The following is a 26,405-nucleotide window of genomic DNA, read 5'->3' on the forward strand; positions in this document are numbered from 1 at the left end:
GAGATTAAAATAACACTCACCTAATAAGATTGTTATGAGGGTTAAGTGAGTAAATACACAAAGTTCCTAGGATGTGATAAACATTTGACAAGTATTAGTCATTATTTTTATTAAGCCACGTTATACTTTTGGACCTTTAAGTTCATGTTGATTAACAACTTGGAAGTAGCCAGTGCAGTTATTCAGGACTCAGCCATGTCTCCAGAGTCCAAACTCTCAAACACTGGGCTCCACCACCTCCTTTTCCTCCTTTTTCCAACTCACTCAAATAACCCTCCCACTCTGGAAAGCTTTGGTCACTCATTTGTGTTCCTAACATACCCTTTGACTAGTCTGTGGTGTGTAGCAGAGTGCCACACTCATATAGATAGTCCCTTACCTTCAGATAAGACTTCTAATTATTATGAAATAATCTCCATCTTTGTTTCAATTGTATTAACAATTGAGAATAGACCTGTGCTAGTGATATAATTTTCCCTTTTCCTACTTGTATTGGGGACTGCCAAGACCATCCCCAGGGTCAATGATTTGCTAGGAAGACTTACAGGACTCAGCACAGAGTCCTAGTCAGGGCTAAGAGTTATTACGGCAAAAGGATACAGAGCAAAATCAGCAAAAGGAAAAGGTTCATGGGGCAAAATCTGGAGGAAACGAGACATAAGCTTCCAAGAGTCCTCTCCCATTGGAGTCACACAGGATGCGATTAATTCCTGCAGCATCAAGTTGTGACAACAGGTATGAAACGTTGTCCATCAGGGAAGCTCATTAGAGATTCAGTGCCCAAGGCTTTTATTGGGGGCTGATTACATAGGCACTCTCTGCCTAGCATGTAATAAAATTCCAGAATGGGGATTCCTTTCCTTATTCCTTATGGGAATCATGAAAGCAGGTGTCCAGCACAAATCACATTGCTTGTACAAACAGTTTAAGCACAGTGAGCCTTCTTATCACTTCTGGGAATAATGGAAACCCTCCTGTGATGGTTAATTTTATGTATTCACTTGGAGTGGGGTTTGGGATGAGATTAACATTTAAATCAGTGAATTTTGAATAAGGAGACTGCCCTCCAATATGTGGATGGACCTCATTCAATCAGTTGAAGGCCTGAATAGAACAAAAATACTGGCCTCCCTGAACAAAATGGAATTCTTAGCAGGCCACCTTTGGACTGAATTGGCTCTCCTGGGTCTCCACCTGCCAGTCTTTATTTTTATGTTTTATTTCTATTTTATTCATTTATTTATTTCTTGACACAGAGTCTCACTCTGTTGCCCAGCCTGGAGTACAGTGGTGTGCTCCCGGCTGGCCTTGAACTCCTGGCCTCAAGCGATTTGCCTGCCTCGACCTCCCAAAGTGCTGGGATTACAGACATGAGCCACCGCATCTGACCACCCCCAGCCTTTACACTGGAAATGCACTATCTACTCTCCTGGATCTCAAACATACAAATATACACATATGCATGCATATTATATATGCATACAAATATACACATATATTTACAAATGTATACTAATATACAAATGTATACAAATATTTGTATACACATATATGTACATATGTGAGTATATACATATACATATATGTGTATATGTGTATACAAATATGCACATATATTTGTATATGTATATACACATACACATATCCTACTGGTTTTGTTTCTCTGGGGAACCCTAACTAATACCTCAAAATCCAAGTTCCTAGATGCCAGCCAAAGATCAGCCTTGTAAGCAGGTCTTCCTAAGGCTAGCAGTCTCTGGCCTGCTTTGTTAAAGCTTTTCTGCACACTACTAATTTTTATAGCAGTAGAAGCCATATGGCAATAATGCCATGGAGCAGTAGACCATGCATAATCAAAAACTATGAGGTGGAGAGAAAGTCAGTAGAGAGAAGTTGGCTGGTAGTGACAGAAAAGTAAAAGCAACAGGCCTAGAGCCCTGGAGTGAAGGCTGCATTGTAAGAGGGGAGTATCCAAGGAGGAACCAGGGGAAGTATGTGGCTGGGGAGAAGGTTGGGCAAGTCACTAGATGCTCCTTTATCCTGCAAGACCTGACCATGTAATTGTGGTTGTGGCAGATAAAAGGTGTCTGGAAATTCTTTGCCACTCTTTACGTAATGATATGGAATCTGTTCCCCTCTCCCTGAATCTGGGTTGACCTATGGCTTGCTGTAACCAATAGAATGCTGCAGAAGTGACACTGTGGCTGTTTGAGACACGAACCTTAAGAAAACCTGGCAGTTTCTGCTTTTGTGCTCTTGGGAGCCTGGAGTCCCCATGTAATGGTAGTCGGCTGCACTGCTGGAGAAACCACTGAGAGAGAGTGAGAGAGAGGGAGGGAGAGATGCCGGACCAGCCCCAGCTGTTTCAGCCATCCCAGCTGTGGTGACATGCATGTGAATGAAGTCATGAAATCATTCTGTATTATTTGAGAGTTAGCCCAGTTGAGACTCCAGATAATGCCACCTGCATGAGTGATTCCAGGCAAGACCAGCAGAATTGCCGTTGAGCCCCACCCAGATTACAGATTTCATGAACAAATAATAAAATGGTGTGACTTTAAACTACTGACTTTTGGGGTGGCTTCTTTCCTAGCAATAGATAACTAATACGGTGAGGCAGCTGGAACTATCTGAAGACAGTGGCTTCATTGTAATAGTGGAGCACAGCAGCAGAAAGCAAGCGATGTCTGTAGCCGGGGCAGCAGGATGACTCCGTGAGAGTCGACACAAGATTTTCTTTTCCTTCCAGTTTCCACTGTTTCACAACACTGACATGTGTCACTTTACAAAGAAAACAATCTGTACCCTTCTGAATTAGGCTTTACACTAGAATCTTTTCCAGACCTTCCCAACCCTCAAACCGAAGTTTGTGAACAGTGGATTGAGGTCCCATACACAATGAGTCATGTTTGTCTTCTGAGTGCCGATTGCCTTAGTGGAGACCTTAGATCATCAAACCCCATGCCCTGAAGCTTGTTTCTTCATGCAGGGAGCCAAAATACATTGTATAACCTCATCTCCGGCAAGGATTCTCAACATGCGCCTGACTATGTATGCGCAAGATGCCAAATTGGTGAGTCCAAAAATGTAATAATTATCCCCAAAACCAGTCTGACTGATTTCATGGACAGAATTAATGGGGCATTTTGTGATAGAAGAAACGGGACCTATGATCAATTGTTGCAAATTTTATGTCTATTTTATGGATGAGCAAACCAAGGGGGGAGAGAGAGAGAGAAAGCCATTGAACAAGTCAATATTGAAGGCAGGGACATCACCCATGGCTCCCAAATCTCCTTCAGGGCTTTCTCCACTATTGGCAGCATTAGTTTTCATTGAATGTATGTATATTGCTCTGCTGGAGAGGGCGTAGTTAGAGCTGTGCTTTCTTTCTTTTTTTTAAACCTTAAGTAAAATATCTTTCTCCTTTGTGATATCACTGTTTTACCCCAGACACTTGGTTAGTTTCTTATGGGCAGTCTCAGTCAGCTCTTGAAAAAAAAATTCTGGTCAGAAATAAGCTCCCAAAGGATCATGTGTTGAGAAAGAAAATGTAAACCCAGCCAGTGGGGTTGGGAGGAAGGGAGTGGGGAGTGTGGAGAGACTCTCTCTGTTGATAATCTTGGAAGAAAGAATTATCTGACTTAGAAATGTGATATTTTTCTAGGCCACCTCATTTCTTCTGATTAAAAATAACCACTTTCCATTATGTTCATATAAGAGAAAAATGAATGAAAACATATCTAGGAGGTAGCCTAGAATGATAAATCAGGGAGAGTATAATCTACATGTGCATATTCAGTCAGTAAACACTCAGTATTTATAGCATATGGAGAATTCATTCATTCATTCATTCATTCATTCATTCATGCATCACCTGTCCATTGATCCGTTTGCTTAACAAACATTGACTGAACACCTACCATAGGCAATGTCCTATGGAGATGCATAAGGTAGAGACCATACTTCCTGCTCTCCAGGGATTGCTTTTATAGTCTCATAAAGAAGATAAGACAAGAGAAGAACACAAAGAACTATGATCAAGGTAATAAATGAATAAGCACCACAGAAGAGAAAAATAAAGTGAGATGAAAGTTCAGAAAAGGGAGACATCACTTCTGGCCAAAGGAAATATAGAGTAGAAAGATTTCTTAAAAGTAAAATCTATTACCCTGCAACTCCTAGTTTAAAAGCCTCACATAGTTATTAGCTCTGTGACCTTGGGCAAATCATAAATTTTCTGTGTCTTAGTTTGCTTATCTTTTAAAAGAAAGGGTTGAACTAAATGATCTTGAAGGTCCTTTCCGCTCTAAAGTACTGGGATACATAATTTTTCATGCGAAGACCCAGCTAAATATATGACAAACTATTCTTCATACAACTAGAATAACTCTTTAAACCTAAATAAGATCGTGTTACCCATGGCTTAAAAACTTTTCATGGCTACATTTCAAAGAAAACCCAGACTTTTCAGATGGCCCACAAGGTCCTGCAGCGTCTGACCTCACACTCTCCAACCTCATCTTCCCATGTCCTCCTCCTACCCGGCTCTCTCCACCCTCATCCTCCCCATGTCCTCCTCCTACTGCTGCTCTTGCACTGCCAGGTCCTCTTTGTCATTCCCCTGAATGCAACGGCGAGGACCTTCACACAGGCTGTTTCCTCCACAAGAAACGCTTTTCCTCTTTTCTTAAAAAAAAAAAAAAAATGTGTATGTGTGCATGTGTGTGCATGTTTATGTGTGAGTAAAATTTTATAAAAGGAATAAAATACGGTTTTAAAAAGTCAAATGATACTACCACAGGATTATAACCCAAACCCATAGGGTTGGCGCAGCTGGAAGGAATAGAAATTATATGTTTCAATGTCTACACTTGTGCTTAGACCCTCCTATTCCTTTGCACCTCCACTTCTTCTGGGGCCAGCATCCTGGGTATGGAGCCACTCCAGTTCAATTTTTCCACAGAATAGTAAGATTCTGGCATCCTGGCAGGGTGAGGAGGAACACTTGCCTGGACCTGGGTAGAGGAGAGGGAGGAGAGGGTCCAGGGGTTTCAATGTGCTTTATACTGACTTTTAAACCATTCTCCTGATTTCTCCCCAGAACTCCACCCTTATCTTCCACAAACTAGGCACCATCAATGGCTGATACTTACTAGGAGGGGTTGATGCTGTGATTTGGCTCTTTTGACATTGGCATCCAGCTTGTTCACACTTGGTATATGGCATTCTTACTTTTGCTCACTTCTCCTTCCACTTTTTATCTTCCAAAAATATGTTCACTCTTTGCAATCACAGTTCTCTCTCTTATCACCCATTTTCTTTGTCCTTCTGAGTTTCTATCTCATTAGTTCCTTTTATACTCAATTTTAGAAGGGTCTGTGGAAAGGTAAGAAAGAATGTCTTGTGTCTTCCATGTTTAACTGAAATGCCTCTTCCTTTATCTCATTTTAAAGCTTTTCATTATTTTGGTATCAGCTTAAATGTGCTATCAGCTTAAATTCGCTATCAGACTTCACTGACCAAACCATGTCTAAATAGATCCTCCTGGGATCATCTGTGAGAGCACCCTGTTTTTTACTTTCATAGCATCTCTTATAATTTTAAGCTATCCTTATTTGTTGAGTTGTTAACTTTAAATAAATATACTGATTACCTCGTTTAAGGTCTGTTGCTCCCACTAGAGCGCACACTCAAGGAAGACAGGGACTGCGTCTGTTTTCTTCAGCTCAGTGCTTAGCGCAGTATCTCACCGTGACATACGCTCAAGAATTCTGACTGATGAACGCTGATGAACAAGGGGACCAAATCTTAGACTCCACTGACAGCACCTCCAGGGCAACAGCAGACTTGAAAGAAAAAAGACAAAGATGAGCAAATTGCACAGAAGCATGGATTCTTCACCCAGACTTTGTCCAAATCCCAGAACTACCACTTGCCTAGTGTGTAACCTTGCAGATAAATCGCATTTAAAAATGGAGAATGGAGATAATAATGGTATACCTACCTTATGAGGCTATTAAAAAAGTTAGAATTAGTTAGTAGAGGTAGCGCACATAGAACAATGGCAAGCATACAGTGCTCCATCAGTTTTGGCTATTAGGTGTTAGAATACTTGGCTTGGGGTGGGGGCCTTGGTTTGGTGAGGAGCCTCCTTCCAAGTTTTGCTCTGAAAACTTAAAGCTAAACTTCCGTATATTGCACACATTTTGGCATTGTTTGTCTGAAATGTTTAGAACCCAATTTTACTTCTGGGTTCTACTTATGTTCTCACTGTGTTCATACTTATGTTGAGTAATTTGTAAGGTGTTTGGGAGTTCTGGTAAAGCAGGGCCACTTAGGGCATCCCCAAACAGAAGACTTCTCCTTGGGAATGAGGTATGTCAGGGAAGACAGGGTGAAGGATTATAGAAAGGAGGTAACTTGACAGACTTAAAAGAATGGAAGGTTTGGAAGGAGTGGGATGTGGAGGTGGAGAAAGGGAATTTAGACACCTGACAGACTTTGGTTGAAATGCCATTTCTACCATGACTAGCTACATGACCATGAGCAATTTGCTAGACCGCTTGGTGCCTCCACTTCCTTAGCTATAGTAATTACATGAGACGATATACACAGAAAATGTAGGCTAGTACCTGGTACAGAGGGAAACACTCTAGTACTTCAATTATCATTATTAGGTGTAGTCAAGGTTCTACCATCTCTGAATCTGACTGGCAATGTGGCCTTGGAATATTCACTTTCCTTTCCTATGTCCAAGATATTCATCTATGAAATAAAGTTGCTCTTTATATTTATATGCTGCTCATAAGTCAGAATTCTGCCAAGGGCTATCTTTGGAGACCTCTCCCTGACCACCCCCAGCAACACCCAACCACACACACAAGCTCCTGGGATGTTAGGTCTTTTCCACATTTTGCTAGAACAATATTTCCATATGTTTGTCTGCTGTGTATAAAGCTAAACTACATTACAGTGCAAAGGGTCAGTGGAAGCCAGTCTCCAAATGGCCTTCGTTGATCCCCATCTCCTTGTATTCACACCCTTGTGTTGTCCACTCACACAACGAATGGAGCTGAATAATATAACGAATACAATTTTTCAGAAATGACAGGAAATTTCCGAGACTAGGTGGTGAAAGACATTGAGGCTTCCACCTTACTTCTTGGATCCCTCACTCTTGAGGAAGCCAGCTACCATGTCATAAGGACACTCAAGCAGCCCTGTGGAGTGGTCCATGTAGCAAGGAACCTGGTCAACAACCAGCACTAACTTGCCAGGTGTGAGAGTGAGCCTGGGCCACCCAGCTAAGCCACTCCCAGAACCTAAGCCTCATAATTATAATATGTGTATCATCTGTCTGTGATAATACATGCTTATTGTTGTTTTAATCCTTTATGTTTTAGAGTGATTTGTTACGCAGCATCGGATAACTGATACAGGGTTCCCTGGTAACATGTTATGCACAGCTGAGCCCAAGTTCAGGCCTTCTGGCTAACCTTGGCACTGGTGGGAACCCTATGAACCTTTCCAAAATCTCACTCATTTCTCCTCCTTTTTAGGTAGCAGGCCTCTTTCTCAGATCATAACACTTTGCATGACAGTTCCCTTTTGTTATTCTGAATTGTTGCTGTTTTTTTCTTTCCAAGCCTTATTCTGAGGTTTCTTGAATACCAAAAGCCTGCTCCAGAATCTGACAAGTTTCAAAGCCCTTTCCTTGACCAGTGATTTTCCAAGGTCCTGAGAGGGGCTCATGCAACGTGTTCACATGATCACATGGATAAGAACATTTGTGAAAAAACAGTAGTTAACTATAATCAGTTAAGATCACTGTCTCTCTACTTCAACTTCCACTCTTGTCTTACTCTCCCTAACGTTCAGTGATACTGGAGTGGCCATGGGCATGTTTAGCATTCAGCTAAGGGGAAGTTTACTTTAATTTAGGCTTAGTGGGATGTATTTTTGTGGTTCACAGGCACTTTTCTGTGTGTAGATTTAAGTTATTTCTATCCTTCTCGGTGTTGGAATGGTTTCCAGCAACTTTCCTACTACCTACTTTGCTGACACAAAGGTGCATAAACAGAAGTCCTATGGTAAGTATATATCTTGCACCATACCAACCCTGCACCAGGAGTATAGGGACTGGGGAGGAGAAACAAGGTTTGAAAACACAAAGCCAGAAGCTATTCTGTGAAAGTTCTTCCAATCTTCAGATATGTAGAGTGACTAGATCTATACCTAGTCAACACCACCAAAAAAAAAAAAAATCCAAACTGTAATCATTCATGCCAGAATAAAAATGAATTATTGTTCTGTTCACTGTATAGATAACTACATTACAAAGTCATTTTCCTGCAAAGAAGTGAATGGCCAATAAATTCACAACCAAAAAAAAAATTTAGCAAAATAAGTATAAAAGCACATCAAGCAGTAATGGGGTATGCTAGGCATTTAATTAAAGCAGCTACTATATTTTTTTCTGGGTTTTGTCATATTTTGGGTATTTGTCAGCTTTTAAAAATGTGTAATGCATTGTGATTTCTCTTTCTACAGTAACACACACTTTCAAACCTGATTTTGTATTTATAATTTGGTCATGAGCATGGGATTTTGCCCATCAAACCTGGCCCTGTTCCTGCTGTGTCCCATTTAGTTCTAGATCTCTGTAGGAAGGATTCCTTCTTTTCTATGCTCCCCGACTCTGGCTTTGGATTTGCGCTAAGCTGCTCTCCTCTTGTCACTCACACAGCACTTGTTCCCAGCCAGTCTCATAAGACCTTCTGACTCCTTTTAGTTCTGAACCCTTCCTTTTCTGGATGAATGCTTCCATTTGGTTAGCAAGTATAGCATTCTCTCTCCTTGAAGCTCAGTTTATTTTTGAAGGCTTCATGTTCTTTTTCTCTGACAGAAGCCAGTGGCAACCCCAACTCATCCCCTGACAAGGAGGATCCTTCCAAGCTGCTGTTTATTTCACCTGCCTCATGACCACCATTACCCTGCCAGCCCCAAAAGAGCAAGAAACACATCCATCTCCCTCAGTCATGCTTAAAACACTGCCGACACACAATGAATGCTTGTTAAAGAAACAAATAGGTATATAAATTAATATCTATTCCCATAAAGATGAATTTTATGTGATCAATCATAACTTACAGTTCAAAATCTAGCTCTGACTAGGCAGATTGCCCCCTAATTCACGAACTTTAGGTGAAAGAATATGTTTTCACCATAGAGATGTCTTCTTTGCTTTTACATTGTTGAGACTTATCCTTAAGTTTTCTTCTCTTTTTTTCCCCTACCTTTTGCCCTAGCCTCCCACTCCCACCCAAAACACACACACACACACACAGTCACACACACACACAGTCACACACACACACACACACACACACGAAATTGGTTGTGAATTGCTGGAGGCTTATGGTTAGAGTTATGTAATTTACCACTTAATTTTGTTGGCCAAGTGGCTGGCCAAGTGAAATCTGGCAGTTTGGTGAGAACAGAGGAAATTCTGCAGTTAGGGATAAGCAATGCCCTTGTGAAGGTAGGAGAGGTCCTGTTCTGGCTGACGGTTTGCAGAAGATGAGAAACACTATCCCTAAAATGGGCCTCAGGAGAGAAAATGCATGTCTAGGAATACATCTCTGTTAGTTTTCTCATTGGTTAACAGGAAGGATGCCTTATTTTCCCAGTAATAATACATTTCCTTCATTGAGATAAGTGACCTCTAGTTTTATTTCCTTGCAAACTAGATTATAACCCTCTAAAATGAAACACCTCACCCCATGCTATTTCCTGGAATGGAGTGGACAGCTGTTGTATTTGCCTGTCTAGTATCCATTACTTGTTATTCTGATAACAGTCCACTGAGTTTATGGTGGTGGGGGTTCACTCCATGCCTGGATCCTGGGGTAGGCTCAGGACTCAAGCCATGTCAAATACTTTTGCCCCACAAATAAAACTTGGGTAAAGTGTGAAAAAGTGAATATTGGTGCACTTCTTTTATCCCCACCTCGGTGGCCTGAAGAAAATGTCCCATTTGTTCCTGGCCCAACTTCCTTGAAACTACTCAAGTTCCTATACTAAGACCTGGTACTTGTGTTTTCATTTCTGTTCTATGTGTTAGTTCTAAACCTTTCTTTTTTTTTCTTTTTTCCTAAGTGTCTAGAGGTGAGTTTCTCTTGTCTGCAATCAAAGAACCTAGCAGATACAGTAATATATTAAATGGGCCTGAGTTGTGAAGAAGACCAAAATCTGGGACCAGACTCAGTTACAACTGCACAGTAGGGAAAACTTGTTTCTCTAACTTTCCATTTCTTTTCCATTTTTGCCTTGCTTTGAAACCAAAAATTCCTATCACCATACCACCACCTCCACAAACACTCAATGCCATGGCGCCCTCTCCTTTTCCTAGTAACATCTAGTCTCTGAAAAGCACCGATCCTAGTCATCATTTATTTGGTCAATCCTTTTTGAGCACCTATTATATGTCAGTTATTGTTCCAGGTGCTTGGAATATGTCAGCAAAATATAAAGCCCCTCTGTTGCAGTGGGGCTTATATTCTGATGGTCAAGGATAGACAAAAATCAAGTAAATAAACAAATTAATGAAATAACTGGGGACAGTGATAAGTAGTATGAAAGGTGAGGTGATACAGATGACTGGGGGGTCAGGGAAGACTTCTTTGAAAAGTGGACATTTAAGTTGAGACATAGATCATTTGTGGAGACCAACTATCTCAAAATATGACTGGTGGGGGAGGAAACCTCTGTAGGCAAATAAAAGAGAAAGAGATCAGGGACATAAGCAGGGCATATTCAGGGGCCAGATCACGCTGGGTTTTGTAGACCATGGCAAGAAGTTTGGATTTTATCCTCATTGTCATAGAAAGCATTAGAGGGGACTGATGTGATATATATTTTTAAAAGATCACTGATTGCAGCATAAATAATCAATTGTCAAACAGAGAAACCAGATAGGAGGTCATAACAGTAGTTGTCACAGGAGATAATGGGGCTTAAGCAAGAGTGGAGATGGAGAGAAGTGAGATGATATAAAACATATTTTGGACATGGAGATGCATGTGCTGGAATAGGAGGAGTGATGGCCCCATTTGCTGAGATAAGGACAATTAAAAAGGTAGTGGTGTGATGGCGGAGGCAGAATCTTGAGTTTTGTTTTGATCATGTTAAGTTTGAGATTGTTCATCAGATATCCAAGGGGAACTGTCTGGAGTCCTGTTGAAGAGCCAGTACTGATGTAAAGTTAGGAGTCATTAGCATATAGATGGTGTTTAAGGCTTGAATAAAATATCTAAGGAAAAAATGTAAGCAGGAGAGAGGGCTATAGACCAAGGCCTGGGGCAGTTGACTATTGAGAAATTGAGCCATCACTAATAAATAAATAAATAAATAAATTTTATTAATACATCTTTCAATGTTCTTAATCAAGATCTTAAGCCAGATCTTTGACTTTGGATGAGTTCATAATCTAGCATAGTATTCTAAGGCATTTATTTATTTATTTTTTAAAGGTAGGATATTCCTCAAAAGAAATCTTAGGGCTAAATCTAACAGCTGAAATTGGAAGTACTCTGGCTGGGGTGTCAAGGGGTGGAGGCTGTTCTCATGCCCTGCCCTGTTAGGGACCCCTCCACCACCCGCTTTCTAAGAGTTACACTTGAAATGCTCTCTGGCTGCAGACCCTTCATGAATCTCTATGGCTACATGGGGAACAGAGGGAAAAATCCCTCACCTCCTTTAAGTCTCTGCTCAAATGTCAAGTTTTGGTAAGAACTACCCTGTACCCCCTTTTTACACTACAGAAAATTGCAGCCTGTCGCTAACCCCACCTTAGTCCTCTTAATTCTTTTAGCCTGATTTTGTATAAAGCATGTATCAGATACTAACATACAATATGTTTTGCTTATTAGTGTTTTCTTTTTAAAGAAAAATATGTTGTCAGAACATAAGCTCCACACAGGAAACATTTTTATTTTCTGTACATTGATGTGTTTCACTTACTTATAAATACTGTAGTGCCTGGCACATAGTGGTACTCAATAAATAGTCCTTAATGGATGAATGAACTAATGTTACAAAAGGGGCAGTTTCTTAGTGGACACAGCATTTATGTATCCCTCAAATATTTACTGAGTATCTAAAAAACCTAAACTTTACTAGATTATACAATAAAACCAAAGGCATTCCGAAAATTAAATTTTAAATAAAGTTTTGTCTTAATCTAGGCATCTTGGATAATTCAATAGTTTAATTTCCAATTCTAGAGAAAAGTAACAATTTCCATTTTAATTTTCACAAGTAGTAAGTTGGAATACTAGGCTCAATTCTCCATGCTCACCCTACAAAAGTGTTTGCATCCACCCCCCTTGTCATATAACTTTGCAGTGCTTCTGTAGAGCAGACAAGGCATTCATCCCTGAGGCTGGGCTTTGCCATGTGACTTTTTCTGGCCAATGGGATGTGAGCAGATGTGTTCTGAGCAGAGGCTTCATTACACTTGCATGGTCTGGTTTGTGCTCTTGGGCATTTGCCATCTGCCACGAAAAAAGCAAGTCCCAGTCAGCTACCAGAATGAGAAATCAGGTGGACCAAACCTGAACTCACCTAGAGCCTACCAATGTACAGATCCTCAGCCAAAAAGTGAAACTTTATTGTTGAACCCACTAAGATTTCATAGTTGTTTACTACCCAGAATTAGTATATTTGAAATCTGACTAATGTAGCCACAAATAAACATAACTAATTTATTAATAGTAGCTCTCCTAACTAGAATTTAATAGAGAAAGAAATTTTCACCTTTCATTAAAATTAAAATTAAAAGGCATTTCACGGTTTTTCTGAAACTTCCTTGAAAGTGAGCACATTAAAATATGAAAAGTGAGGCATATTTCCTAAGACAAACATGATTTAAGGTGCTGTTCTAATGAAGGTGGAATGTTCTGGCAGTGAAAGCGCACAGGAGTAGGAGCAGAAGGTGTGTCCTACCTAGAGTTATGCCCCTTCTTCCCCTGGGTGAGCCACCAAAAATCAAGAAATCCCTGGACATTCCTACATCTAGAACATGAGGACATTGCAGCAGATGGTTGCTAAGGTAGCTTTCTGCTCTAACGTCTGATTTGCCATTTTTGTGTAGAATCAGAATAAAATTATTTCATAGCAATAGAAGAAAAGTACTCTACTGATGGATGGGAACAAGAATTTTAAAAAGAATTTTACAATACCCCATGGAATTGAATGATTCTATTGTACATAGAATTTAAAAACAAATGAAAAGAAGGACAGCCTCAAATCAAATCATGTCAAAAGGATAAAACTCTTATAAGGCAGCTTATTCTACAGAATGGCTTGTGGCCATTTTCTTTGATAAGAAAATAAGTGGAGAAACAGTGTCATCTTTACTTTTACTTATTTATTTTACTTACATTTATGTTTATTTAGGACTAAAGAGGGTCATGGAGATTATGGGGAGCTGAAAACCTCATGGTGTTGGTTTCTTTTCTTTTCTTTTAATTCAATTTTTATTTTACATACGGGGGTACACATGCAGGTTTGTTACATGTGAATATTGCATCATGCTGAGGTTTGGAGTACAGCTCCCATCACCAAGGTAGTGAACATAGTGCCTGATAGGTAGTTTTTCAACCCACGCCCTCCTCCCGGTAGTCCCCAGTGTCTATCGCTCCCATTTTATGTCCATATGTTCTCAATGTTTAGCTCCTACATGTAAGTGAGAACATGTGGTATTTGGCTTTCTATTCCTTCGTGAATTCACTTAGTACTAAGGTCTCCAACTGCATCCACGTTGCTGCAAAGGACATGATTTCATTCTCTTTTTATGGCTTTGTAGCATTTCATGATGTATATGTGCCACATTTTCTTAATCCAATCTACCAGTAATGGGCACCTTGGTGGATTCCATGTCTTTGTTATTGTGAATAGTGCAGTGATAAACATACAAGGGTATGTGTCTTTTTGGTAGAATGATTTATTTTCCTTTGGTTATATACCCAGTATCAAAGTATCATTTTTATTAATAAGGATACACTTTTTTAAATAACAAGTCACTGGAAAGTAAATTTATTGAAAGTTATTCTTGTCCAATTTTGACGTAGCAAACTCATGGATCAAGTGTCTGGGTTGCTATCTGTATTATCCATATTCACTATTCTCCGAACTGCTTCTGTAAAATTGATGTACTAGCCTCTCCAAGCTTTGCTCCAGGTTATAGCCTGCTTCTTTAGGCAGGAACAGAGTTGTGGAAATGGTTGCCCTCTGAAAGGCAAACTTTATGGGAGGAATTCCTTTTTAGTGTCTTTTTTTAACTCCTCTTCAAGAAAAATGATCTGTCTCGGTAACATGTCTTATCTTTTCCTGATCACTTTTTGCAATCTGCCTTCCCCTAGCAATCTGCTACAGCAATTGGCTTTGTTCTGCAAAGGAGCCCTGTCATCTCTCAAGGCAGGGAGAATCATCAATGGCATCTCACTTCAACAAATTAGCCACAGTGTTTACACTGCAAGTCCTGGATGCAGAGCTTTCTTGCATTTCAAGAAATTCCCAGGATTCTAATGTTTTTTCCAAGTGAGAATGTTTTGATCCAATGCATTTTACTTCTCTGGCTTAACATACGTTATTCTCTGGGCACCTACTGAATGCTTTAAGCCAAACTCTTAGAAATATTAATGCACAGGCACACCTACATCTATTGATGCAAATAAAGAAGGCTACGCTGCAGGAGAGAGAAACTAATTTGAAAGTTAGAAAACTTAGAGATTTACATTCTAGTTCTGGTTCAGGTAAGCCAATCATTAACTGTGTGACTTTGGGCATATCACTTCCCCTAAGATTCTCTTCCCTCCACTGTAAAATGAAGAACAAAGGGGTTGGGTTAGATTAATCCTAACAACTACTCCAGTGCCAGCATTCTGTAACTTTAGACTTCTAATTGGTAGCTAGATAGGGATCAACTTTGTTAAGGCAAGGCAGTGGAAGCCATTGTGAATAAGTTCTGTGGTCAGCTTTTACCCCAAGCAGAAGCTGTAACTTGTTGAGGGCTGACTAAAAGCAGGGCAGCCCTGAAAGACTCACAAAACCCTTGCCTCAGTTCCCACACAATGTTATCAATATGGCTACAAAATCGTGGTATCACAAGGTGGCTTCAACTGCTGCCACTACTATATTTTATTAGTTGTACTGGTCCTCATGTAGACCCCAAGGGTCTGAGCATTTGAAGAGCTCATATTATAGGGCTGAGGCTAAGGGAACAATAATAATACTTTTTAAAAAAAAACATAGTCAGGGGTGACCTAAGTAACTTCCTGAGGTTCCTTTGAGGCCCATGAATTAATGTATAGGAAGAACAAGCTTATTAATCAAAAAACACTGATCTGCTTAATGTCTAATTATACCTGTCACTGTTGTTGCCCACACTTCAGGCCTGATACGGTTTCTTCTCTGAAGTCACATGGCTTATTTTCAGACCAGTTACTAGTTGCTCTGTGTATTTTCTGTGTGACACATCTCTTCCATGTGACAGTTCAAAATTGTCCAGAGACACACCAAAACCCCTCTATAGAACAACCCAGCAACCCAGAGACCACACAACCCCTTTCTCTTCTCCTCCCCGACCCAGAACCTCCTGTTAAATTTCCAGCCATCTCTCAAGGTCAAGCTCAAACCCTTCCTCCTCCGAGAAGCCTTTCTTGATCCCCTCCTCATCAGTCTTAATCCCTCCATTTCTTACACTCCCCAAGCACTTTGTACCTCTATTATTTTAGCACTTACTTACCAAAGTCTGTCTTACATTAAAGTTATTTTGTGCATATGTTTTTCCCATGACGTTTCAAGCTTTTAGAGGGAAGAAACAAGTCTTATTTTTCCTTTCTATTGCCTGCAACATTCAGGAAAAGGGTTTGCTCAGAGTAGGCACTTAAAATTGTTCCATGAAGTGTGAAAGTAGAAAATGAGTGAAGTGAGAGCCATGTTTTATTCATTCTTTTATTTTCACATTTTATTACAAAATACTTTTATGTAGTAAAATTCTTAAAATTGTTGGATCGCTTATAAATACACTAAATAACGCAAAAATACTAAAGTAGAAAACTAATTAGACTTGTAATTTGTTCGTATTGCCATTAAAATAAATTTAGTCTATTTAATCAATGTCAAGAATGAAATTTGCCAGTAATATTCCTTTAGAAGTAAATGCTCCTTTCATTCACCCAATGAATTTATTTATAACGAGTCTCTGCACACTTTAATTTGGAAGGAATGCATATATTTAATGAAACACTCAGAGTATTTAATTAATCATTTACAACAAGTCATAAAAGACATGAAAAACCATCTTTCCATTTATATGACTATTTCCTAGTATAACAAACTTTTCCAGTACTACTCAAAGCAAAGCTACAGAAATTTATGTTACAGTATTTTATATTTGTCAATGTCACCATCTCCTCATTCTGTTTCTCCTTTTTTTTTCTCCCTGCTCAATCAATTAAACCAAATTATAGGTTGCTAAAGTGATCTTGGTCTATCTCTGACCCTTCCTTCACTAAACCTAATGTCAGAGCATCCTTCACATGTACTTCTTAAAATTCTCAAAAATGTTCTTTTTTAGTTTGAGCTTTACATACGTGTAGAAAATTGCAATGTCTTGCCAGTTTTCACACTTCTTTTCTATTCTGGGTTCTGTGCAGTACCCTAAAATTCAACCCTCTTCGGATGACCTATGTCCTTTGGGCAAGGTTAAGCAAGAAATGTTCTCATTCTCTCTTTCTTTTTGTTTGTTTGTTTGTTTGTTTTGAGACAGAGTCTCACTGTCACCCGGGCTGGAATGCAGTGGTGTGATCTCTGCTAACTGCAACCTCCGCCCCCTAGGTTAAAGCAATTCCCGTGCCTCAGACTCCTTAGTAGCTGGAAATTATAGGCGTGCACCACCATGCCTGGCTAATTTTTGTATTTTTAGTAGAGACAGAATTTTGGCATGTTGGCCAGGCTGATCTTGAACTCCCAATTCAAGTGATTAGCCTGCCTCAGCCTCCCAAAGTGTTGGGATTACGGTGTGAGCCACCGCAGCTGGCTGAAAATGGCCTCATCCTCTAGGACAATTATGCATTGTCTTTCCCTGCAGTAGGACTATTATAAAATGGTGAAGTTAGTTTGGTATCACCTAATGCTTAATCTAATACGAATATAGAAGAGTTTCATTGGAGGAGGGTTCCATTTTGTTTTAGACAAAAGACAAACATACTACATATACTACAAATTTCTGAGAATGACCGTTCATTCCGAAAATAGTTGCTTGCCATTTATAGAGCATCTATTTTAAGGTAGGTGCTACTCTAAAAGGGCTTACAGTCTTGGGGAGAGATATGATCATCGAATTTTACAATACAATAATACAGTACAGTTAATGCTATCATAGAAGTGCCTGCTAGAAACAGGGAAACAGAGATGAAAGTTGAAACAATCTATGGAATATGAGCACATCTCACTCAGTCGCAGAGGGTGAAGTGCAGTGGCGTGAACATGACCCACTGCTGTCTTGACCTCTTTGGCTCAAGTGATCCTTTTGCCTCAGCCTCCTGAGTAGCTGGGACCACAGGTGTGTGCCACCAAGCCTAGCTAATTATTATTATTATTATTATTATTATTATTATTATTATTACTATTATTATTATTATTTTGTAGAGACAGGGTCTCATTCACTATGTTGCCCAGGTTTGTGTGAAGTTTCACAGAAAATTAATACTAACAGAAATCAGACCTTTAAGAGTTGAGAGTAAGTAGGAGAGTTAGGACTTGTACTTACTTAGCTATTACATAGTATAGAACCCATTAAGTACCAGAAGAAAGATACAGTCATATTATAGGGAGGATGCTTTCACATGGAGACAGGAGGGCAGTTTTCAAGGAAGAAGTGGAATTTGAGTTTAACCACGAAAGCTGAATAAGGTAGAGATGTGTTAAGATGGGCAGCAAAGAGAGAGAAGAAGGAGTGCCAGTCTTGATGACAGCAGGATAACACACGTGACTTTGTCTTGCTCTTCATTTTCCCAAGCAGGCACCAGATACTATAACGTTGCTTTTCACTTTTAACAATGGTCTGTGCTACCAAATATGCATGACCTAACCAGCCCTTGATTTCTCCCCTTTGGCCTCCTCATCTACTACTAATTGTGAGAAAACTTGCATTGGAGATAGAGCTTTATTGTAGTCCCATTTAACAGCCAGGGAATAGAGAATGGCACCACCTGAGTGATTTGCTCATATTTTTCTATAAACTTATATCTCATGTTGTTTATCATAATTAAACACCAAATGTGCCAGAAAGGATCACTGTTTTATAAAAGAATTTCTATATTCTTGGCCCTTGCTCCTTCCAAAAATAAAGAAAGAGAAGAGAAGAGAAGAGAAGAGAAGAGAAGAGAAGAGAAGGAAGGAAGGAAGGAAGGAAGGAAGGAAGGAAGGAAGGAAGGAAGGAAGGATAAAATGGAAGGAAGGAAGGAAAAAGAAAAGGAAGAAAGAAAAGAAAGAGAGAGAAAAGAAAGAAAGAAAGAAAGAAAAAGAAAGAAAGAAAGAAAGAAAGAAAGAAAGAAAGAAAGAAAGAGGAGGGAGGAAGGGAAAGAGAGAGAAAGAAAGAATAGGAAGAAAGGAAGAAAGGAAGAAAGGAAGGAAAGAAGGAAGGAAGGAAGGAAGGAAGGAAAGAAAGAAAGAAAGAAAGAAAGAAAGAAAGAAAGAAAGAAAGAAAGAAAGAAAGAGGAGGGAGGAAGGGAAAGAGAGAGAAAGAAAGAAAAGGAAGAAAGGAAGAAAGGAAGGAAAGAAGGAAGGAAGGGAGGGAGGGAGGGAGGGAAGGAGGGAGGGAGGGAGGAAAAGAAAAGGGAGGGAGAGAGGAAGGGAGAGGAAAGGAAAGAAAGGCAGCCTGGGTTTGTATGCCCAGGTTTGTATGAGCCCAGGCTCATGCCTGTAATGTCAGCACTTCGGGAAGCCTAGGTGGGCAGCCTTCTGAACTTTCAGAAGTTCAGTTTCTCAGTCATGTAAGCCACATTTCAAGTGCTCAGCAACTACACATGTCCAGTGGTTACCCTATTGGGCAGCGCAAATATGGAACACTTCTGACATCAGAGAAAGTTCTACTGGACAGTGTTGCTCTAGAGTCATTGTGTCCAGTGAGTGACCTTGGGCAAATTACTGTGTGCCTTGGTTTCCTCATCTGCAAATGGAGACAATAAAACAACTTATTTCACAGGATTCTATGAGGATTGAATGTGTTAGTATTTGTAAAGAGCTTAGAAACAGTGCACAGCACATGGTAAGCCCTATAAAGCATATGTTAAACAAATAAAAACACATTTTACGTATCTGAAATATGGCAGTCAAGTCCAAATAACATCCAACATGAATAAAAGGAGGTGGGGTGGGGAAGCAATTCCTATTGTTTCCCACCAGCTGAGGTTCTCTTCCCACCTCTTCCCTCGACCTCTCCTCATGTTTGTTTTGTTCAGCTGGAAAGACCACCAAGCAGGAGCTCTTCTCTATTGCACAGTGAGTGCTTGATAAATATTTATACTAGAAATAATAATGATGTATATGGAAAAGAATCGTTCCATCATCTTGGAATTGTAGCCACTGCCAAGAAGTAGATGACTTCAAGCAACTCGGCTGTGCTCCATGGCAGATTAGGAGAGGAAGTGAAAAACTCAACTTGTTTGGGGATTTATGATGAGAAATAGTTCTAGTAACCAAAGTCTCTTGGATCCAACCCAGGCTGGTAATCCCACTTGGATACATATTTGGGTGTTTTATCATAAATACAAAAGAAAAAGAGTCTCTTTGCCTGAGATACTCTAAGTGTGTGTTGTTGAATGGAATTCTTCCTCACCTCCCACCCATGGGAATGATGGACAGATTGTGAGGAGAGAAACTGATGTCATTAGGGTACATGTCCAAACTACAGACATAAACTTCTTCCTGCCTAGGCACTTTCTGTATCTGTGCAGACTATAAAATGCACCAATAACAGGCATAGCCCTCTTTGTCAAACAACAACTTGCTTTCTTTCATGCCATTTCCTATGCCAAGTTTGGCTTCTTTTCCATCACTTCCTACTTTTCAAATTCTCTTCATCCTTCTAGGTCTTTGTAAAATATCCTTCCCTCTCGGAGGGTTTCTCTGCTCAACCCCAACTGGGCATACTCACATCCTCTTTTGAAATCCTTGTGCCATTAACAAATTGCCACCATATATAATAGCCGCGTGCTTGCATGTTTATTTCTCCTATTGATCTAATGTCTTTTTGCATCCTCTGTCTCTAGCACTGTATTTTTAACTTAGCAACAGTTGCTCAAAGTCCCAAATGGCTAGCTGCCTACTCCAACATCCCTTTCTTTCTTTTTATTTAGAAACCGAGCCCTGATTTGTAGCTGGACCTCTCTGCAGATTTTTAAAATTTTGTGTAAATTTAATAGGTAAAATATTGTTAGACTCCTTCACAGGTAGATGTGACAATTTGTCTAAGTTCCAGACCAGTAAGATAAAAGCAGAAATATAATATGAAACTTCCTGTAAGTCTGCATTTAAGGGAGGAGGCATGCCAGTATTTCCTCCTTCCTTATTCTCTGCTGTTTAGAATGCAGATGTAGTGGCTGGAGTTCTGGCAATTGTATCAGACCAAGAGATAGGAGTCAGATGCTGAGATGGGAGTCTTAGCAAAGCCAGAAGCCTTAGTCCACAAAGTCTCTGTGGAGTCACCATTCCAGCTCCAGACTGCCTACTTCTAGGCGTATTTTCCATACATGAGAAACATATTCTGCTTTCTTGTCTAAACCACATTTGTTGTTTTTCATGTTGTGTACAACTGAACTTAATCCTAAGCATGCATTCAACAATTATTTGTATTAATTTACATAATTATATGATTATATTCACTTTCTGCTTCATAACTTTTATTTAGATTTTAAAATCTACTTTGAATTAATACATTTCATTTTCTACATGTTTTAGGCTCACAGTAAAATTGAGCAGAAGTACAGTTTCCACATAACCATCCCCCAACACACACCCAGCCCTTTCCACCACCAATATGTCACACTATGTTTTGTTACAGCTGATGAAGTAATATTGATGCCTCATTTTCAACCAAAGTCCATAGTTTACATTACAGTTTGCTCTTTGTGACCAAAGCTCACAGTTTACATATGGTTCACTCTTTGTGTTGTATAGTCTGTGGGCTTTGACAGATCTATAATGACATGTAGCTCCCCTTACAGTGTCATTCAATATAGTTTAATTGGCTTAAAAATTCTGTGTTCTATCTATTAATCCCTCCTTCCATCTTCCCAAAACCCTGGCAAACACTGATCTTTTTACTGTCTGCATAATTTTACCTCTTTCAGAATGTCTTACAATTGGAATCACACAGTCTATAGCCTTTTCAAATTAGCTTCTTGCACTTAGTAATATGCCTTTATGCTTCCTCCATGTCTTTTTTGTGGCTTAATAGCTCTTTTTCTTTTTCAAGTGCTCAATACTATTCCACTGTATGAATATACTACAGTTTATTTATCCATTCACCTATTGAAGGACACCCTGGTGGCTTCTAAGTTTTGGCAATGATGAATAAAGCTGCTATAAACTTTTGTGCACAGGTTTTCGTGTGGACCTGTTTTCAACTCATTTGGGAAAATATCAAGAATGATTGCAGAATGGTATGATAAAAGTGTGTTTAGTTTTGCAAGAAACTGCCAAACTGTTTTCCAAAGTGGCCGAACCATTTTACGTTTTCACCAGCAATGAAGGAGGGTTCCTGTTGCTCTACCATTTGGTACTATCCGTGTTTTGGATATTAACCATCCTAATAGGTATGTAGCCGTATCTCCTTGTTGTTTTAATTTACAATTCCCTAATGATGAATACTGCAGAGTATCTTTTTACAATCAATTCAAATAATCATTCCTTCTTACAATGTTGTGAGGGAAGGTTGGCATTCTTACCACTTCTACTTGGAAGTAGAGGACTAAGAGACTCAGAAAGTTTCCTGCTTTGTTTACAATCTTTATAGGTAGGGAATGATAAATCACAGTTAGACTTCTCAGCTAATGGAGGCTTCATTGTTGAACTACCAAGGGTTGCTCCCTCTGTTTGATGGGGACAAGAAACTTTCCCAACATTCTGCGTGGTGACTATGTTTGGCCATGCCTGTGTCATACAGAAAAAAAGCGGCATTTGGTAAATTACCACCTGAACTGAAAGTCACCAAGCAGTACACACCGATTGCCAGCACATCAGTCTGGGCAGAACCACCACTCTGGCTCATTTTCAGGCAAACCTCCTTTCCCTGATCTGAGAAACGAAAGCAAAAAAGCCTCCAGACAAAACCAAAACCAAAAAAATACACAACACAGATCACACCAAGTCCCTCCCACAAGAAATACCGTTTAGAGCAGACCCTCACAGCATTGCAAACAGCATTTTCTGGCAGACTTGTTTTCCTCTTATGCATTTCAGCTATGAATGCTAAATTCTTGTCCTCCAGAACAACAGAATTTCCTAAACATTATTTTCAGTACTAAAATCTGAATTCCTTGGTTACTCATCAGCTCTAATTCTGGGCTTTGAGCTCAGGATTGTCTGGTTGAAGGGCACAGCAAACCACCATGGCACACGCGTAGCTGTGTAAGAAACTTGCACATTCTGCACATGTATCCCAGAACTTAAAGTATAATAATTTTTTTAAAAAAATCCAACAGATGTAAAAGAAAAAAGTATCTTCAAATTAGCTAAGTTATAAAATATTACACACATCGTAATTCCCTGCTCATGTATAATGAAAACTCTTCAAGAAGGGAAATGAGGATGGAAACTTTTGAAATAAAGAAATTTTAAAATGAATGTGTTTCCATAGAGCAGAATTTTTTCTAGACTTTTGAGTTGTACCATTTCCAGTCACTCGATAGGATTGAATCTGCAGTTTAGGATATACAGACTAGAAGATATGCCAGTCTGGGAAGGTACTTAGTTATCAAAGGATGTGAAATTTAGGCAGTGGTGGTGGGGAGGGGAGATGGTTAGATTCCTTTGGAGCTTAACAAAATTTCTGCTTATTCAATAAAGCATTTTCAATAAAGTCCTAACATTCCAAACATACATTTTGGCACTGCTCTAAGATTATCAGCCAGCTTTCTTTTATTGCTTTACCATATTGAAGAATTAAGTAACATCAGAATTGGCAAAATGAAAATGTGAAGGAGGTTTTCCAAAGCCAAAGTAAGACACAAAGAAAAGGGTAAGACTGTGGGAAATGAGAACAAGAGGGAAAGAAACCTTGTGTGGAATTTGGAGCACAATCCACAAAGGTTGAATTGCAACCTTTAGGATTGCCACCTCCTTAGTAATGATGAACATGTTCATGGCCTTAGGTTCTGCCAACATTAGCCAATGAATTCTCAGACAACCATCAAGGAAGTCCTGGTTCGCTATTTTTTCCAAGAGAAATATGCCAGTCTACATCAGGGAATATCAGTGATTCTATAAGACCAGAAGTCACAGGCCGTGTGTTTCTTTGGGGTTCTGTGCTCTATTGGAACACATAGTCACATTTTCACTGGGTGTATTTAACAGTTAGAAGGCTTTGGGCTGTAACAGAATATCCATCTAAAGGTGACTTCAACAAATCAATAGGCTCATGGTCCCAGGGTTGTTTTAGTGGCTCAGTGATGTCATTACAAACTCAAGATTTTCTCCCCTTCCATCTTGTCAATGCTACCATGGTGCCTTTGATCCTCAAGTTTGTCATCTCATTATCACAAAATAATTGCCACAGTATGAAATATCACACTTTCCGCACTGTGTCAAAGAAAGAGAGGGGATAGCCAGAAAACAAACAAGCAAGCAAGGAAACAAACAAACAAACAAACAAACAGAAAACACAACTCTCCTCCCACATTTCTCTCCTTTTATCCTAAAAGGAAAATATTTCCTAGCATCCTCCAAGCCAGAAATGGCCAGAACTGAGTCACATAGCCAATTCTAGGTGCAAGATAAAGCTGGAAAACTAGATGCCTATTTAGAATTGTAAGTTTTATAGGCTGGGTGCAGTGGTTCATGCCTGTAATTCCAGCACTTTGGGAGGCTGAGGCGGGAGAATCATTTGAGGTCAGGAGTTCAAGACCAGCCTGGCCAACATGGTGAAACCCGTGTCTACTAAAATACAAAATTATCTGGGCATGGGGGGCACACACCTGTAATCGCAGCTACTTGGGAGGCTGAGGTGGGAGAATCACTTGAAGCTGGGAGGCAGAGGTTGCAGTGAGCTGAGATTGTGCTACTGCACTCCAGCCTGGGCAACAGATCAAGAATTCATCTCAAAAAAAAAAAGTTTTATCATGAGAAGTGGGCTATGCTAGGGAGGAAGGGATAAGAGAATGGAGTAGTCAATGTTGTATGACTACCACTGCCACAAGTTCAGAAAGATTGCTGAGTACCAACAGGAAAATCCTTCCTGAGGCAAATGATATTTAGTGTTCATATTGGAATTTAGGACTGTCCCCAACCGAAGAATTCATAGTTGAAGAAAGGGTCAGCTAAAATCCTATAATGAAAAAAGTCCACAATCTCTGATCTGATTGCTTTTGTAATCTTAATGCAGGGAATCATAGCACTGGTTATACAATGAAAGACTAACTTTTGTACCATGGGGCTGGTATTCCTATTCTTCTTGTTGCCTGTCTCCCATATTTCTGTTTCTTAATTCTTCTAGTCCAGATAGGATTCACTCTATAAAACTTAGCTCTCATTGATTCCCTGGGGCCCAAATGCTTTTCACTGAACCATTAGAGTTGAATATTTTATGAAATTTCCCATGGAGAGATGGCTGTTGAGAACCCACCCAGCCCAATAAAATCTGCCATCCCCTCTTCCAGGGCCTTCAATCATCACCAAGCTCAGAATACTGCAGCTCAGAAACACATTTCATTTGTATGTTTAAGGTAAAAGAATATTTTGAAATAGCCAGGACTTCAAGACTGGATTCATCCTTGCTCAAGAGTCTCAACTAATTAAGATGATCTTACCTTACTTGTTCTATTCTTTTATTTGCTTGAACAATGTGTTTGTTGAGAATTTTAAATGCTAGGAATGCAAATATTCTTAGCTCTCATAAAATGATCTTCTCTTAATAAAAGAACAGAGGGATCACCCACAAAACAAAATACTTAGTCTAGGTTCAACTTGAAGAATTGAAAATATTTGTGTTATCTTGGTTTTCAATAGGAGTTGCCCTGTGGAATCAAATCGCTATTTGTCAGGGCTAATATCCCCACCTCCTGTTTAGCCAGAATCAGATGTACCAGAGAAAAGGAAAAGGAAAATAAAGAGGGAAAGTCAAGCCTATTGCACCTGGCCCATTGTGTAATATCCCACGCTGGATTGCGAGGTGGGAATTCCTTTTGCCCCTCCTTCCACATGTGATCAATTTACATCCTGGAACATGAGACTTCATTTCCTTGTATCTTTTTTGTTCTAGCTCACATAGCTTTAAATTTTAGTCATGCTCATAAAATTATCTAATCCTTCCTCAAATCCAACTCTACCCTGCCTCAGCAGCTCCCTGTGGTAGTAAATGTCACAGGTTGACTATGCTGGTGGGTTGAATAGAAGTGGGTTGATTTGCACCTCTCTTTCTTCTATTTATATTTTCTACCTTCCAGGTGCAATGAACGTGTCCTGCTCTTCTTTAGGATAAGTTCAAAATAAATGCAACTAAAAAAAAAGCTCCTGGGGCCGGGCATGGTGACTCACACACGCCTGTAATCCTAGCACTTTGGGAGGCCAAGGTGGGCAGATCATGAGGTCAAGAGATCGAGACCATCATGGCCAACATGGTGAAACCCCGTCTCTACTAAAATACAAAAAATTAGCTGACTATGGTGGCACGTGCTTGTAATCCCAGCTACTCGGGAGGCTGAGGCGGGAGAATGGTGTGAACTCGGGAGGCAGAGGTTGCAGTGAGCCAAGATCATGCCACTGCACTCCAGCCTGGGCGACAGGGCAGAGACTCTGTCTCAAAAAAAAAAAAAAAAAAANTGTTGTGAGGGAAGGTTGGCATTCTTACCACTTCTACTTGGAAGTAGAGGACTAAGAGACTCAGAAAGTTTCCTGCTTTGTTTACAATCTTTATAGGTAGGGAATGATAAATCACAGTTAGACTTCTCAGCTAATGGAGGCTTCATTGTTGAACTACCAAGGGTTGCTCCCTCTGTTTGATGGGGACAAGAAACTTTCCCAACATTCTGCGTGGTGACTATGTTTGGCCATGCCTGTGTCATACAGAAAAAAAGCGGCATTTGGTAAATTACCACCTGAACTGAAAGTCACCAAGC

Source organism: Rhinopithecus bieti, unplaced genomic scaffold, assembly GCF_001698545.2.
Source record: "Rhinopithecus bieti isolate Rb0 unplaced genomic scaffold, ASM169854v2 scaffold_5924, whole genome shotgun sequence".
Taxonomy (NCBI): Eukaryota; Metazoa; Chordata; class Mammalia; order Primates; family Cercopithecidae; genus Rhinopithecus; species Rhinopithecus bieti.